Source organism: Rousettus aegyptiacus, unplaced genomic scaffold (assembly GCF_014176215.1).
Source record: "Rousettus aegyptiacus isolate mRouAeg1 unplaced genomic scaffold, mRouAeg1.p scaffold_m13_p_4, whole genome shotgun sequence".
NCBI lineage: Eukaryota > Metazoa > Chordata > Mammalia > Chiroptera > Pteropodidae > Rousettus > Rousettus aegyptiacus.
This window is the reverse complement of record NW_023416307.1, coordinates 139639357-139656892: the sequence shown is the minus strand read 5'-3', so window position 1 is coordinate 139656892 and position 17536 is coordinate 139639357. Positions and strand designations below refer to the sequence as shown.

The 17536-nt window shown below is 38.6% G+C and overlaps 1 protein-coding gene across 5 annotated transcripts in view; it reads right to left on the bottom strand.

The window, feature by feature from the left end:
* RARB (retinoic acid receptor beta) overlaps nucleotides 1-17536 on the bottom strand; it is a 647500-nt gene that overhangs the window by 171689 nt on the left and 458275 nt on the right. The window contains exon 1 of one of the 5 annotated variants that reach the window (XM_016124873.2): nucleotides 749-7601. The exons of the other annotated variants lie outside the window; for them this stretch is intronic. The gene's annotated coding sequence lies outside the window, so the exon portion shown is untranslated. Of the gene's footprint in view, nucleotides 1-748; nucleotides 7602-17536 lie in introns of those variants that run through there. 5 annotated transcript variants of the gene reach the window in all.

Below are 17536 nucleotides of genomic sequence, written 5' to 3'. Positions count from 1 at the left end.
GTTTGCCAATCATACCTCAATAAAGCTATCATAGAACAAAGTATTTCATAAAACATTTCACAACTATATAGTAAAGACATTAACCCTTGAGGATAAATGCTGGCCATGCCAGTGTGTTGCAGCTAACTACAAATCAGTCTTAGTTGCAAAAGTGCTCAACTTCATTGGTTTTCAGGGAAATAAAACTTAAGATCACAATGCAATAGCACTGCATACCCATCAGTATGGCTAAAATTAATGCAAACAAAAAGTAGTGATAGGAAGAGTGTACAAAGACTTTGAGAAATCTGAATTTTCATATAGTGCCAGTTGGAACTGAAATTTATACAACTATTTTGGAAAACTCTTTGTCAATATCTACTGAAATCTGACAAAGGACATTGTAATTCCTTTCTTATGTATGTATATACACAATAGAAATGCACACATATGTTCGTACAAAAGACATGCACAAAAAACTGGTCATAGCAACGCTGACCATAATAGCCCATAAGAGAAAACTACCCAAGTAACCATTAGTAGTAGGATGAATAAATGGAACATGATGCATTCACCCAATAGAATCCTATCCAGCAATGAGAACAAATGAACAACTATACGCAATAGCATGAATGAATGTCACAAACATAATGTTTAGTGAAAGAAGCCAGAAAAACACACAAAAAGTATAACTCTATGATTCTATTTGCATAAAGTTCAAAAATGGGCCTAATTCATCGATGCTGTTAGAAGTCAGAATACCTGTTACCTTTGTGGCAGGATCAGTGACCAGAAGGAGGTACAAATGTGCTCTCTGTGTTCTGTCTCTTGATCTGCGAGCTGGTTCAATGTGTATGTTCAGTTGTAAAAAAATAAACTCCAAACTGTGTACTTTGATTTGCGTATTTTTTCTATGTATATTGCAGTAATAGTGTTTAGTTAAACAAATAAGGAGTGAATGAGATAGATGACTCACAGATTTTTTTTAACTCCTTTCAACTGGTCCTCGGATTGAAAAAGTTTGAGAACAAGTACTCTAGTCAACAATTTTGAGAGAGTAAGAAGCTCTTACCATAAGCACGTCAAACACTGGGGGGAAGGGGAGATGAGAAGCCTAGAAGTCACTACGGAACTAGCTTTGAATATTTAACTCTAAAGTACAAAGACTATTTTGATGAAACTTCATGTCAGCATCTGCATACCAGGTTCCTTGGTTAACAGCAACATCTAATGAAGAAACACCAAAGCCTCAAGATATCAGGATATAATTTTTAATTTTTTTAACTAAACATCTAAGAAATTAAATGCATGAGAAAGAAGGGAATGAGGGACAGAGGGCAAAAGAAGAATAAAATATGCGTTTTCCTCTAGATAACTGTCTGTTATCAATTCCTCACCAAGAAGCACCTTGACCACAATTAAAAAGAAGCCAAGAGTGATACTGGTTATCAAAGGCCTAGGATCCACTGATTTAGAGAAACAACTCAAATTTTTCTGAAAAATTTTCAAATGCTTTTATAAGATCTTGACTTTTAATGCCAAATATAGGCTGACCGTTGCTCAATGATGTGCTGGTAAATAATTAACAACTGGCTCTCTGTTGAAGAGAAGCCCTGATTTGCAATGTTTGCTGATTTCCATGGTATAAAGGCTCTGGCTCTGGCCAATTTCAAAAATCGCCTTATGTGACATCAGTGGACATAGAGTTGGATAGCAACACCAAATATTAGCTCCTATGAACTCATATAAGTAAGAGGATGGTAGGACTGAATAGACACCACTCCAGTTCTTTCTAACAGGACTTTTGAAAAAGTTAGGTTTCCTTTAACAGGACTCAGGGGACCATGAAACGAATTAAGAAAAGGATAAATAAATGAAACAAACAAACTAGTCACAACTGTAGATGGGTAACACAGATACCACTAGGCTCAGATAGTTCACCGCTCCAAGATTCAAAGGGAATGAAGACGATCATAAATTAAATTTTTCTTGATAAAGTCAGCTAATATAAGTTGAAATATCAGAATAAAAACTGCCTGTTCACATGAGAACTAGAGGGCAAGGCAGTATGTTCCAACCATTTATTCTGCTGCCACTTTGAGAAAAAACACTGTAGACATATTTGCAAAACTGTTTAGATTTGTGAAACTATTTAAGGATAGCACCTGGAAAGCACCATTTAATTAGCCAGATAATGGGAATTCATGGCGGCAGACTAGGTGCACTTGGTTGTATCTTAGCTTGTAAATGCTTGTTAAATCAAAGGAAGAGGAATCTATTGTGAGAGACAGGATAACCCACATTCAGTTATTTTGTTAGCAGTCATTTTTAGGACTGAAGGATCAGCATGGCATGTTTTGGCAGGAATACAAAATCTCACCAAGAGAGATGATAGATGGATTATCGGCTAAGAGAATAGATAAGAGAAAGACCTCAATTGTTGTAAATGGTGCTCAAAAATGATAAAGTGATCAAGATCTACAATAACGAGAGACTATCTGATGTGACTACATTTCTGATTTAGAATTTGTGTCCAGGTCAAAAATAGAAATATTTCCATTGTTTCTGCAACACCCAGCTAGAAGGATTCCTGGGATGTGAAAGTAAGACCCCGTTGTATTAGAGAAGTTGAAATACTTTCTGTATCCATGGGGATGTGAACGATGACATTTCTGTGGAGCAAATGTGGGGGAATTGCCCAGTTGGCATGGATATCAAGTACGTGTTCCATTGGCTACTTGAAATTCTGCGTGTTATTAGAGAGGACACCACCATGAAGTCCTTTGTAATAAAGAAAACAAGAATTGGTACAATTTACACTCGCATACCTCTTTCATGCTTCAAATCTTCAGAAATTTCAAGCACAGTCCTACTTTAGAGATCCTAATGGACAATAAAATCTGGGATTTCACATTCTCTATGAATCCAAATATTCAAGTTGATTAGAGAAGGTTCTCTACGGCACCATAGGGTTAACACAATTTTGAATAAACCCTCGAGTTTATGATGAATGTGTTCCAGACATGCAAAAGTTTTCCGTGACTGTCAACCAGGAAAATGTGCAAGCCCAGCAGATAATGGCATATGGCGTGTGATCTGATGAGGGGGAAGAAGGTTCACAGAACCTTCACTAGCAGATGCTCAATGACAAAAGCAAAGTCGGTTGTACGGTCTGTTGGGAAAACAACAATAAATGTGGAAAAAAAATTGTGATGTGTCAGTAGAAGATATTCATAGCTACACATTTCCTCTGGTAACAAGGAATAGACAGAGCTCATGGCTGTGGACTTAGGCCACTGTGGCCAGAGGGTCCTTAGGTCATTGAAAAGAATCACAAAAAGCTTACTGCACTGGTACACTCATTCCTGCATATTTAATAGCATCACAGTTTTTCTTGTTATGTTTTATATGCTCGATGGTATTTACAATGTCATTGCTTGCTTTGCCTGCTATGTGGAGCCAGACAAGTCTTCTTTTAACAACTTTTTAATGGAAAAAGAACTCTGGCAGTACTGGAGACACTGAATGATCCATAGTCCCCAAATTCCTTGTGGCGACTGTCAAGTGAGTACCAGTTATGTGCAGCCCATGAAGTTAGATGCTACTGAGGAGTGAAGAAGTGAAAAACTGAGCCTGTTCTGTGTGGCTGATAAAAAAAATGACATATGTTAGGTTTGTGTCTTAGTTGGGTTTCCCCAGAAACAGATATCGAAAAAGGGTTTTGAGTGCACATAGTTTACATGGGGGATCCCAGGAAGCAGAGGTGGGAAGTGGGGAAGTGAGATGGCAAAGGGACACATGTGTCAGTGAGAAGCTGCCACTGAGGCCAATCAGAGTTCAGTCCTGCTGGGGTCCTGGGAGAGCGCGTAGAATGTACTTGAGAGTAATCTTCCCAAAAGGGCAAGAAGGCTCAAGGCCTTATCCACTAACTTCCCATCTGAACTTGTTGATGGCTTTTTATTTTTCTGATGCTTCCAGCTTGGACTGCTTGAGAGCCAAGGATCCTCTCAGGGCCAGGGAAAAAAATTACCTGAGGCAGAGAACTGCAAGTATTTACACGGTGTGCAGAGGCTAGGGTGAAGGGACATGAATGGGACTTGGACAGTTTTCTGCAACAATGTGTGTATGTGTTTGTGTGTGTGCGTGCGCATGTGCATGCACTCGCACATATGCACATAGATATAAAGAGATGACCTTGAGGAATAAAACTAAGATAGCATAAAAAGGGTAGAGGTCACAGCTAGCAGGTGAAATAGTGTGCTCAAAGGTACAAAGAGAAGTAAAGGATGATAACGATTGCATGTACCACTTTGTACATGTTATGAAGTAATCTCTCCAGTAACATTCAAGGTAAGTATTATTATTCTCATCTTATAGACAAGGACACTGAGTTTCAGTTCACACACCTCAAATGACAATCAATAATCTGAATTTGAATCCAAGTCTGTTTTGCTCTAAAGACTATTTTCTCTTGACTACCACACTGCCTCGTCAGTCTACTTGTTCATCTGTAGCGAGGCCTATAGTACATATTAGAAAGTTAGGTTCTAGTGAGGAATACCCTGAATATTGAACTATAGGTCATGGGGGAACCACTGAAGACATTTTAAAGAGTATGTGATATATGTGGCTGGCAAAAATATCCTGAAAAGATAATGATGGAGGCAGCTAGTTAGGTAACTGTCAAAAAATGTGGGTGCTAGAACAGAACAAAAGATAGGTTTGATAGATGGTGTTTACTCTATGAAAACTTACAGGACTTGAAAAATCACTCTACACTAAAGGCAGAGAGAGAGAAGCAAAGATAACTTAGAGGCACCAACACAAAGGGCTGGAGGGGATGATTAGCAGCCATCAAGAAGCCTCTGCATGAACGAGGAGCTCAGATTTTACCATCCCAAGTAGAGGCAATGTGATATATTTGAGCATGAGAGTCTAGTGTTACAGTAGTGGCCGTGGCATCTATCATCCTGCTTATCATTAAGGCTAATCTGTATGCAAGGCTGAACTGTATTTTCCCAAAATTCATATGTTGGAGACTCAACCCTTTGTGCCGCAGAATGCAACCATATTTGGAGATAAGGTCTTTAAAGAGGTGATTGAGTTAAAATGAGGTTGTTAGAGTGAAGCCTTAATCCAATATGACCGACCTCCCTATATAAAGAAGAGAATCCAGGGGCACTCGTGCACAGGGGGATGACCATGTGGAGGGGCAGCAAGAAGGTGGCTGACTGCAAGTCAAAGAGAGAGGCTTCAGAGGACTCCAACCCTGCTGGCTCCTTGATCTGGGACTTCCAGCCTCAGAAGAGTGAGATGATAATTTATGTTGTTTAAGTCCTTGGTCTTTTGCTGTGGCAGCCCTGGCAAACCAATGCAGTCCCCGATGAAGGCTGTGTGCTATCCTCAGAGCAAATGCCTTCCCACACAGAGGAGGACAACTCTTCTGACTCACTGCGATCTCAGTACTAGAATTGTTAAAGAAGGTTTTGAGCACATTCAACAGGTAGTCATGACCTGAGTTTGGCCGGCCCTGGATTTGGAAGAATGCCTTGGCACACTGCTAAAGGTTAGAGTCATGGGAATAGGTGGCCATCCCATGAAAAAGTACTGAAAAACAGGAGGGATGACCAAGGACAGTACTCCTCATGGTTAGGAGGTGGGAGCCAGCCAAAGAAGAAAGAAAAGGGATATCCTCAGGAGAGGACCGTGGTCTTTTTGACCTTAATGCTACCACCAAGTATGCTTCAAATATTCCCTTGGCTTATGCCATCCCTCTAGAAGGTCTTCTCCTATCTCATCAATGTCTCGCCGCTCCACCGAGCGCCAGCTCCTACATCACATCTGCCTTCAAACCTCCCATCACCAAATAGAAGTGCTTTCTTATATCTCTTTGATCTTCTAGAGCAGCACTTTCTGCAGTTATAGAAATATACCTGTGTTCTATAATACTGTCGCCATTAGCCACATGCAGATATTGAGGACTTGAAATGCAGCTGGTGTGACTAAAAAAACAAAAAGCTTTTAAATTCTATCTCATTTTATTAAATTTAAATTTAAATAGCCACAAGTTGCTAGTGGCCAAAATATTTGGCAATACAGATCTAGAGTTTTTACTATGCCACTCCTTTCCTATTCCCATACTGCCTTGGATGATGGATAGTTCTGCACATGTCTCAGTTCTCTAGCCACGTAGCCGAGTGAGAAGCAGGGTCCTTTCCTACATAAGTTTCTATTCCCACAACACCAAACAGTGCCTGATGTATGGCAATGCTTACAACATGTCTGTGTGCATACTATGGTTGCCATTTTGCCTTGAAGCATTGATCTAGTAGATCTTGTGGCACAAAAGAAAAAAGTTTGAATACCTTTCACAGGTTCCACTGGATGCCAGGTGTCTGCATTAGTCTCTGAGGAGTAAGGGATGGTTAAAATACAGCCTTCGCCTCTAAGGACCCAGGGCTCATGGAGTAGGCAAAGAAACGAAGCTAAGCTCACCTCTCAGATCTGCAAATGCCATTTAGCCAAACTTACAGTTTGCCTTAGGTGATTTTGGATTCTGCACACTGTATTTTTTTCTTAGGTCCTATAGAACCAATTCCCCAGATTGAAAGAACACACAATAAATGAGGATGGGGCACGAGGCCTGTTAAGATCCTTGACATTATGTTCTTTGAGAAGCAATCAGCAGCTGGAGGATGGGTGTGGAAGAGGAGCGAGGGGTGACTTCAGGGACAGAAACTTTGAAAAACTTCACTGGTTTCATGTGACCATAACTAATATTAATGAATCATCAGAGAGGGTCTTTCTCTTTGTGGGCATCCCTTTAACTATAGAGGCTACGTCTAACTCATTGTGGCCCCCTGCCCGCTATCCTGTCTTTACCCCTCACTCTGGGACCTTGCCAATAATAGGTGCTTGAAAACTGTCTGCTAGAGAATGAAACGGAGAGGATGTTGAGAAACATGTATGCTTACCTTCTTTACCCTGGGTCAATTCTCCAATTCTCCATTTGTAAAAATGAAGGATAATAAGTTATCCATCCAGTCTTCCTTTGGTTTAATAAGCAGTAACTCTTGGAAAAAAAACAGTCACTCCAGGGAGTTAAAGGGAAATAAGCATTAGCGAGTCCACTTTCTACCAGGGAGCATGTTACTGTTGGCCACACAACACTCCAGGCCGGCTAAGCTAACCCTGCTGGAATGTGAAATGGAGTGCAGCCAACACCTTATGAATATGGAAGGTGACCATCAGGGCTTTGCCAAGACTACTCATCAGTAAGAAGAGACCTCTGGAAAGAATGAAATAACGAAGATCTCTGAAGAAAGTGTAAAACAATCTGAGAATCCAATGACATGTTGACAAATATCACTCCTCCCTGCTTTCCTCAAATCAGAATCAAGCAATGAAAGCACAAGCAATTTCTAAATAGTTTCCATAGTCCAAGATGAAGGTCTTCCTTGCCTTATCAGCAGCCTCTGAAAGGCTCCAAGTGGATCTTGTCCAGGAAAAAAAGAAATCTTGAAATATTCACTAAAAAATTATTAGAGAAGCTTTACTCTTCAACTATAAGCTTCTGGGGAAGAAATCTAGTTTTTATTTTTATTTTTTAGAAAAAAGAATTCACAGCTTGTAAAACTTGGCATCTTTAAAAAAATAATAAAGATGATGACTGATTTCATAAAAGAAAAAGAAATGGAAATAAAAGTGCTAAATACCAGCAGTCAAATGTCAATGAGAAAAAAAGATTTTCCAGGAATATATCAGAACTGATCTAAAAGGCTAAAAAATATTATTGGGATAGCACTATAGTTTAGGACACAGTCTCTTCTTACATCAGAGCAAATTAAAAAATAAAATAAAATCATAGAGATGAAATTTAAATTTTTGTTCTGATTCTAAAGTTAAGCCAGGGTAACTTTATCCTAACCTGATCTTCCTAGGTTTATTCTGGTTTAAAGGCAAATGTGAGGTCAAATTTAACAGTAGTTTCTCATTCCCTAGCCAAAATCACATGAACTATGAACTCAATGAAGTTTCACAAGCTTTTACTTCTAAACCATGAACAAATCAATAGTGTTGGATAAAACTGGCTTTGAATAATTGAGTTTTATTCAGCTTGGGGTTTAAATAATCTTTAAACTCCAATGATGTCTTCCATCAATTTTGAAAAATTCTTGGTCTTTTTCTTCTTAAAATTGCTTATGTCTCATTCTCTCTCTTCTTTCCTTCTGGGAATCTAAATACATACATACATACATACATACATATATACACATACATGCATACATACATACATGTGTGTGTATATATGTGTGTGTATGTATAAATACATATAGACAGATTATATATATATATATATATATATATATATATATATATATAAAATGCTTTTCAGTATGTCTCTTTTCTGTATTTTCCATCCATTTAGCTCTGCTCTATGCTTCAGTTCAAATACTTTTTTCGTGGCCTATCTTACAGGTTTCCTACTCTCTAGCTATGTTCAATCTGCTATTAAACTTATCTGCTGAGATCTTCACTTCAATTAATATATTTTTCATTCCAGAATTTCTATTTGATTCTTTTAGAATAAAATCTAATTTTCTGGTGGAATTCACCATGCTACCATGTATTTATTGACTATACTAACCACATTTGTTTTAAAGATAAGTACAATATCTGGATCACTTATGGGTCTGTTTCTATTATCTATTTCTTCTTGGTTCTATTTCATAGTATATCTGGTAAGTTCTGATAGATTGAGGTTTGGGATGATGTCACATTGCTTTAGAGAGGTTTAATCTCTCTGTAGGTAAAAGTTAAATCTAGATATCTAGAGTAGGGGAAGTTTACCTCAATCTTATTAAGGGCTCAGCTGACCAGAGACAGTTTTACCTTTCTCAGGCTCAGTCTACTTTGGGTTCACTGCTCCTCATGTGTTATCTTCTTGGGGTCTCAAGAGAAGCCTGGGATGTTAACAAGAGCCTCTTCTCCTGAATCTGAATTTTTGTCTTTCTAATACCTCAAGGTTCTGAAAATCTCACTCTGCTTTTTAGCAGATTTCTTTTGCTTGGCTTTTCAAGCTCTTGCCTTGTACAATTAAGAATGAGAAAATGACTGTGAGGGGAAGAGTTTGGGGGCCTTGCTTTCTCAGAGAGCTTATCCTTTCAAGTCTTGGATGTCTTGGTAGATCTGATGCCTTCAGACAGATTTTATTTTAATTTTCTCTGGCTTTTCTAGTTCTTCCTGGGCACGTCGGCCTGCTAGAAGCTACTTCACCAGAGCCAGAAGTATAAGTGTTGAATAATTGTGCTTTCTACAAAAGCAAAATCCCAGATGCAGAAAGCCATTAAAAACACAACTGGGAAAATTTATTCTATATGTACTGATATTGGGATTTTAAAATGAATAAGATAATATCCTTATTCTGGGGGCATTCATATCCTATCAGACCTCTTCTAAGGTAGACTTCATTCCATTTCATTCTGATTCTTTTATTTTGCTCATTTTTTAATATTTAGTTCAAGACCTCGTATAAACCTTTGCTGAAAGAGTCAGGCAAATATTGAGATCTTTTTCTGAAACTTTGCATTACTTATTATCAGCACCTCAAAGAATAACATGTTACCTCAAAGCCTGAGTTGTTTAATACCCTGTTCCCTACTCCCTTACCACCAGACTGAGAATACTTTTGAAGAGAAGAACTATGTTTGATACTTATGCAGAATAAATTGCCCAATATATACTTTTAGCTTTTTTCTTTTTTTCATCATGATCACTTCCTGGGTAAACCCTCACACCCTTAGTATCTTTTGTGTGGGTAAAAGTGAGGAGAGGGAAGTGACCCTCTTTATGGGGGTCCTGTCTGTGGAAAGGGGAGAATTGTTGCAACTGCAGCTCTAAGAGTTAGCTTTTCTTGCCTGTGAAGAATTGATAATGATTGGCCTTTCTTTTTTCCAGATTATAGTAATAGTAGGTAGCATTTATTACATGCTTCAGAATGCTCAGCTTTATTCTAAGCACATTGTATATTATCTCATTAAATCTTTAGAGCCTTTCTAAGAGATAGTTTTCATTCATATCTCCATTTTGCAAATAAACAGAGGTATAGAGTGGCAAACTCCAAAAACCCAACTGTAATGCTCAATTCTCTGGAAACATCAGCTGAGACTTTAACCCGTGGCATTCCTGGCAGTGAACCCTCATCTTAACTCAAGGCATTCCTGGTAATGGGCTCTAGCTAGGGGTGAATAGTTGATGGGAGACTTGTTGATTATATATAATAGTCTCTGTCTGAGAGGTAAACCCTAGATTTTCTTCTGGCTCCATCTAACATTTTTCTTCTTTTCATTTTTATTTTGTTTTACGCCATCATTCAGGATCGAGTTCAGTTACGTCAGCTACAATGGCTTAATAAGGTATGGCCCGATGTTTTTTCTCTGAATGAGAAATCTGAAGGTAGGCAGTCAGGTCTCATTCAGTGACTCCATAATGTCCTGAGGGATCCAGGCTCTCTCTACCTTTTTACTCTTTCAGTTAAATGTATAATTTTAATCATCATACTTGGAAGCTGACTGCTACCTCTTCAGCATTCTGTCTGTATTTCAAGTAGGAAGCAAAAGGATAAAGGGGATAAAGTAAAGAGGAAAGACAATTCTGTTTCCATGCAAATAGCTTGCCCGGAAGCCCCATCCAGGGACTTTCTTTCCATGCAGTTGTCCAGGACAGTGTCAGATGTGGTTATGCCTAGCTGCAAAGGAGTCTAGGAGATGAAACATTTAAAATGGACACATGCTACTCTAAATAAAATCAAGATTCTTTTAATAAGGAAGAAAGGACAGAGTTATCTGCCATAGTTATTAAAGTCTTAACTGAAGTCAGAGGAGAGAATGTCATCAAAGATCAGCAGGCCTAGTCAGCTATATTTCTCAGTGAGCATCACAGTGATACATGGAGCTAGAATAAGAAATTTACATTGTCCTGCGTCAGGTCTATGTATGCACCTGTAAATAATCTCACATCATAAAGCAATGATGATATAGTAAGAAGAGCCCTGAATTTAGCAGCAGAAGAAAAGGGACTACATCCTGCTTTTGCCATATATAAGATGGGGGACCTTAGGTAAGGTATTAATTTTGCATTCCTTATCAGTAAGATGGGCATAAATGCACAAATCCTACCCACTTAACAGAATTGGGAAGATCAAAATAATGAATGTGGAAGGCTTTGAAATCTACTGGCCTTTGTATTTTATTTCTTATGACATATTTAAAAATTGGGAGTGAAGAAGTTTAAATGGAACCCATCCAATTATTTTAATAGCCTTTTTATAAGTCTATCTAAAATATGTTTATAAATTTTTAACATTTTAACTTTTTATCTATAAAATATATCAACGTGGATAATATTGTGGCATATATATAATACGTTATATATATGCATGTTTGTTTAATGAAATTTTGATATCTTTGTAATGGAATGTGGCAGAATTTACAATGTTCAATTTTAATACTTAAATGAAGCTCCTGGAACCCACCTGGTTGCTTAATTTACTTCTTTAGATCATCCCATATCAGGGGCATGAAAGGGCTTGAAATTATCAGTGTTTCTCAACATGAAAACTGTCATCTCTCCCACTGGAAGTATGGCAACTGTGCTGTGTTTTACAAGATATATGCTGGCAATATTTCAAAATATGATTAACAGTGCCAATACCTTGTAAAGTTGGCACATCTTTTCTTGTTTTGTCTTAGTGATGTCGTCTATCTTTGTGAAAGCTGATATATTAAATAGCTTTTTAAAAGCCTTATTGTGGCCTTTTTCTCCCCTCGGTACAGCAGTGTAACTTTTATCGATAATAATGGGAGTTACGTTGGAGCACATGGGGTAGTTATGTGGCTCCTATAGTTAATGAAGATGGACCAGCCTTGAAACCATGGCCTGGATCAGGAACCTGTCTCAATTATTTCAACGCTCGGCGAGGAATGAAAGGTGCCTGGCCATATCCCTTTCATCTAGCTCCCAAACTTAGAGCTTTTTATTTTGCCTTCTTATCTTGGTAGAAAGCAGTATATGGACATATAAATTAAGTGAGATGGAGTGACAATAAATTTAACGTTTAATTGTATGATATCCAAAATCCAAAATTAGGGGAACTTTCACCCAAAATATTTACCTTGGCATCAGCATGAGTTTTAGGTAAAGAGTATATAAAAAGTTAAAACTTACAGTTAAAGTTTATGTGTATCAGCCCTTGACACTTATCCAAGAAAACGTATTATTATTATTTTTTGCTAATCAAAAGGGTCTACCTATTTTCAAAAATTACACAGTTTTTGAGATGAAAAAGAGCTGTGAAATAGACTCATTCTATAGATGAGGTAAATGAGGCTTATTGAGGTTAAATGAATTACCAAAATGAGGCCTATTGTGAATAAATGAATTATCAAAATCCTACATTAGTTCTAATTCCCCTAATATAGAAAACGTTATGATAATGTGAACTTAACCACTGAACAAATATATGTATACTTGAGACTGAATGTATACTCAATAAATACTTCTAAAATAAATTCAATATTTGGTTTTTTAAATGCGAAGAACAGAGCTAACCTAACATAAAATTGTTATAAAAATTATTCATGTTTTACTGAAAAGTACTAGGAAAAGTCAAATTAATGTAGTAGCCATATTGGATTTAGCAGGATGCCCAGCACATATGAGCTGAATAGATATTTGTTAACTGAAGAAAAAGGCTTAAAAGTTTATTACACATGTGATAAAATACCTGTAAATGGTATTTTTTTAAAGCTATATTACTTTTTCCTTAGATGACGACTTTAAGTATCATGAAGCCCTAACTGGATAAATACGATGGGATATGTTTTGGTTACTCTATTTGTAGCAGATTTCTACTACATATTTTAAAACCTGTGCTATTTTTTGAAGAGGAAAAATGAATCCGTCCACCAATATTTACACAGGTACCTCTGGAGCTTTACAACCCACAGGTTGTCTTTTACCCAACGAATAACCCCAGGCCCTGGCCAAACCTTCACACTCATCTCTCACCAGCCTCTCTTTACCTCTTTAGCCACAATTGACTCAAATTTCTTATAGTGTCTTCATATCTGTGTTGGTACCTTTAGTCTTGCTTTACTACCTGCTTCAGTACTCTTCCCACTTAGCTTTTGTTCAGGAGTCAAATATTCATATCTTCTCTATTAGGCCCTTTCAAGCTATTTAACCCTATTTTCTCTGTGCCCCATGCAACTCAAATCTAACTACTATTACTTTGATTATTCCCATACACCCAATTTTCTTTTTCATTGGATCGCGAATTCTGATACCCATGGATTCTATTTCTTTGTCCATAGCAAATAAACCTCACTGATAAAAGAGTAGACAGACAATATTTGTAAGCTAAATGAATCAAAAAGGCCAAACCCTTTCATAGACCAGACATTCGGGCCTGTGTACAGATACTCTCCTCTACATACTGTTAGCTTCCTACGTGATGCAGAGTGCTGGCTAGCATGCGTTACCACATTTTATCCTCACTGTAACACAATGGAGCTGATTCTCTTACTGGCACCTTTTTCTTAAAGATGAAACTGGGACTTTCTCATAGTTACACAGCTCTGCAGATGTGTCTGCCGTAGAAAAACTAGAACTGTGAAACAAATGGACCTCATCAAATAAAAGCCACAGCAGTAACAAAAGCAATCCAAACCAAGGATATCAATAAAAAAAAAAAAAAAAAATACAGCGGAAAAAAAAAAAAAGTCCAAGCTTGTTACCCTGTAAAACAAAGGAGGGCAGAGTAGCCAGAGAACTGATCGGTCCCCCAGTCAACTTTAATACCTGGGATTGGATCAGATTGACGTGTAGATTAAGAATTTCTGCTGCCTCCCCCAGGAACCCCTCCGGATTCCCTCTGTGTGGAAATGTGTCCTTTAGCTAACCTGAATTTGGCACACTGTACTCTGAGCACAGCTGGCTCCATGCATTCTGCAAAACTACTTTCGCCCTCTTCCCTTTCCTTTCTTCTTGCAACTAGTAATACGTTCCTGTCCCCCAGTTTATTCAGAAGGCTCGTGTGTTTCTGTTCAGTGAAACGAATCAGTGGCATTTTCTACCACTCTATCAAAAATCTCTCCTCTGACAACTTCAAAGAAAAACCCAGCAACATCCACAACAGTTTCTAGATTCTTTTTTCTAATGCCTAGAAATTCACGTGGCAAAGGAAATAGGAAAAAACCTTCCCCACATATCCCATGCGTTTGAATATTTACAACGCCATCATTGTTTATGTTGAGTTCTATTCATTTTTGTCAGCAGGCTTCCTTTGTACAGTTTAACTACTTTCTCATGCTAAGCTCTCTGTGAATTGTCACAATGGTTAATGGGACATTCTGTATCAAATACTATTTAATTTTAAGGCATTTCTGTCTGCTAATTTATTACCAACTGCAAATTTCATTTTGCCAGGGTAAAAATCAATTTGTTTGTTTCATGTTGAAAATAGTTTTTCAAATAAATTCTGATGGTACACTTATCAAACCCTCTTATCTTTCATTAAACTAATGCTTTCAAGCATAATTAAGAAGGGGCTGGAAAACTAAGTATATTGTAATGCTCTGATATTAAAGAAGACATATCAAAATAAATTTGCCATTATATCATTACATCAATTTCTACTTTGACTGCAATAGTATTATAACCATAATTAATTAGCTACACTACAAATTACTAATAAATCTTTAGAAATTAAATGCCTAATTTTTCAAAACCATATGTCTTTGTAAATTGATTATTTAGAATTTAGAGGCTTTTTAATTAGGAAGAAATTTATGCAATGCTGTATGTAATAATTAGGAATCAGCTTTTCTGCAATATTTCTGAACATCAGCAAAAATTAAATCTTGGGAAAATAGTCTAGGTTAATTATAGTATTTCACTGTCAAAAATCAACATATAGGTAAAATTTAGAGGTTAATGTGGCCTTTCCATTTCTTTAACTTCCACCTAGACTTATGTTCTCAGTCCTGGAATCATTAACTGAATCCAAAAATCAATGAGGGCGTGAAAAAAATCTCCCCAGTGATTTATGCCTCTAAGAAAGTTTTCATTTTATCCAATAGTTTCAGCAAACCTCATCAATCCAGGTTAAACATTTAACGTTCTTTTTTTTTTTTCTTTCTTTCTATTCCCTAAGGATAAAGCAGAGATATTTCTGAGACTAGCCATCATTTTGGGTAAGTGATTATTTTGACATAAGACACAAAAGCTGCTTTGTCAGGAGGGTGGGAACATCATTTGGGGTCGAACAAAGGCACTGCTGAAGTACGACCTTATTATGTGTGTGGTCAAAAGACCCAAAGAGATGGGGAAGAGGACCTGATGGTGAGCCACTTTACCCTCAGAGGAGCCTGCTGAGAGTGCATTTCAAAGCCAAGGCCTTCCTGTGTCCACAGATTGGCTAGGAGGTTCGGTACCCTGGCTCATATCTTATTTCTTTTTACTCTAAGGCCTGTAGGGAAATGCTTATGAGATACCACGAATGAGAGGGGAATTCTATGAAAACCAGAGTGATTACCTGCACGATTCAGAAACTAATTGTTTTTTTTCTTCTTGTTCTCCCTCCTCCCCACATCGATTCCCTGGATACAATCCAGCCAAAGTGTTTTGCATCCATAGGTGCTAGAGGAATAAGGCCCAGCTGGGTGAAATTCAATTTTGCTCATCTAAGTACTTTCCCTTATGTCTTCCTTTTGAATTCATCTTCCTCAATAAAGAATTGGATCCCAAGTTCTTCCAAAGCCAATGTTCCCTTGTCTGCCCAGGAAACAGAATTATTCCTTCCTGCTAGCTCCAAAAGAAGTTAAGCCACTGTTTTTTCCTTTTAGGTCTCTGTTGTATATCACTAAGCCATTTCTTCATCAGAAGGTCTTCCGGCAAAACTATTAACGCTCCTGAACACATGACTTCAGAGTGACAATCGCTAACAGATGCATTTGTGCTCTGGCAGAATTGGTCTGTAATTGTTGCTCATAGGAGAAAGGAAGAGAGACTATAGCACCACTGTTCACTGTTGCTGGCAGATAACAAACTCGAGATGAAGCCACATTTACGGAAGAAAAATCGCTTACGCCTACAGAATGAAATTTCAGGCTTTGACAGCTGCTAGGTAAGTAAATGAGAATCATTTTATTCTGGGCAAATGCAACACTGCACATCTTGAACAATGAGAAGGAGTTGGTGGCCCGAGGGTGGTGACGCCCGGGTTGTACATGTTTAGAAGTGCCTCCTAGGAGGAGAAATACAGAACAAGTGGCCAAATAGTCATCCCCTTATCAAAGTGTGAAGATTCCTCATCATCTTAAGTGAGAGGCACAGCTCCCTTCAAAAGGGAGCTTTGAGAAAGTAGCTTTGATTCCCCAATTTTCAATTTGACTGACAAATACCGCATGCGCACTGACTTAGAGAAAACACTATTCGAATGCCTAAGGCCTGCCAGAATCTAGGAGCCCTTCGCCTCATGCCTGAATGCTTTTAACAGACTCCCAACTGGTTTCCTGACCTCGATCTCCACCATGCAGCCATATAAAAAGCCTTCTAATAGGCTCCTGCTCCCCTGCTGAAAGTCCTTCAAGGGCCCCCACCTGCCATCAGGAGAAGTCCCACTTCCTTAGGCTGACTTACAAGGCCCTCCCACACTGGTCCCTTATTAACCTTCCCAAATTCATTTCTCACCATGAGCCTCCAGGCATTCAGAGACTGTTCCCTCTTTCTCCCCTCTTCCTGCCAACTCCTGCTCATCCTTCAGGTGTCAGCTTAATTGCTCATTTCCCCCAGAAGCCTTCTCTGACTCCCTGAGCCGGGTCAGGTGCCTTCCTCCCTGTGCTCACACAGCCCCCTTTGTGCCCCTGGGATAGCTCTATCAGACTGTATTGCTTCCTCATTTTTTTTTTTTTTTTGTCTCTGAAGTTTTTAAGGTCGCAAGAGACAGAAACTCGACTCGAATTGGCTTAAGCTAAAAAGAAAATTGACTGTACTGGGTTCGCTCACAAAATCTAAGGACACGCTGAACAATCAAGCTTGAGGAGAGCAGAAATCGGGGTCCTTCCCAGGTTCCCAGGTTCTGCATCAGGGCCCCGAACACTGGTGTTGGCGCGTCACTCTGTTTCTGCCCCCTGCCTGTCCGTCTCAGCCTCCCTCCCCTCTCCTCTCATGCCGCCTCTCATCAGAAGGATGGGATCATGTCTGCCAGCCGGACCCAAGCTCACTTTTTTCTTGGTTCTAACATGAAGGATCTTAGGGAAGAAATCTGATTGGTCATTTTTGGGTCAAGTACTTTCCCTGGACCAAAACCTGTGGCTCTCATTTAAGGAGGATAGAAGAAGATGGCAATCCCATTAGGACCACATTTCAAGCTCTGGAGCAGAGAGAAGAGCACGGAGGAGGACATGAGCGGGACAAGTACGGGACCGGCATGTGGATCACCTATGGTCACCCGACCACCACCAACAAAATCTCAGTGGGGAAGTATAATAAGCAT